Here is a 1,021-nt window from a genome sequence, read left to right as displayed (position 1 = left end):
ACAAAGCGGGTGTGAATAACCATGCAAACTACATGGTTCCCTCACATGTTACAATCACCTATTCGATGTGCCGGTAAACCACACACGCTCCACCGAACTATGACAAACATTGAGTCACCCTTTGCTACCTTTGCTTAGAACCATTTAGTGTGCCGGTAAACCACACACGCTCCACTAACGTCTTCGCAAGGGCACAAAGTGTAATTTCGTGGAATTGCATCAATTCACTTTTGCCTAAGTAACTAAGATTGGGAATTTGAAAAACATTTAGTTACTTTGTATTTCATTATACTTATAATGGAAGGTTTCGTCCTATCCTACCCATTCGGCTAACGACCTTCCACTAGTCAAGAGTGCGGTGGGTAAGAGTGGATACCCATTCAATCGCCATTTTATAGGCAATTTCCTTAAACACCCCTTATAGACCAGCTTCGTGAATGAGGCCTACTAACGGTAAGACTGACTTTTACTCATACATATATATAATGTTAGACTTTTAATCTTATATATAGTATAGGGTGTATTTTATACTTTTAAAATACTATGTGGTTAACTTTAATAATTACACATTTAATTCAATTAAATTGTTAACCTAAACTTTTATGGATTTATTAAACCTCTTTTAATTATACTCCTTAATTAATTAATAAAACCATAAAGGGGTGATTTGAACTTTTCAAAACATTACTAGAGTTTTAGAATTTAACATTTCTAATTAACCTTTTAATCAACCTTTAAATTCCAAAACTTGAGGGCAAGTTTTGAAACATTTCAAAACATTAGGGTTTTAACTATTTAAATTTCAAAACAACAAAACTTTTAGGGTTCAAATTTAAACTATAAAACCTAAAGGGATAAATTGAAACTATTTCACAAGATAATTCAAATCTAAATTACAAATAATCAAACTTTATCTAATAAAACAAGTGATTATCTAAATTTTGACAATTATCTTCTATTTTGGTAAGGATAATCACATAATAATGAAAAAATTCGGATTTTATCTCAAAAGCAAGTTTAT

This window comes from Lactuca saligna, chromosome 5 (assembly GCF_052625555.1).
Source record: "Lactuca saligna cultivar CGN05327 chromosome 5, ASM5262555v1, whole genome shotgun sequence".
NCBI classification, from domain to species: domain Eukaryota; kingdom Viridiplantae; phylum Streptophyta; class Magnoliopsida; order Asterales; family Asteraceae; genus Lactuca; species Lactuca saligna.
Note: the sequence above shows the minus strand (reverse complement) of the source record.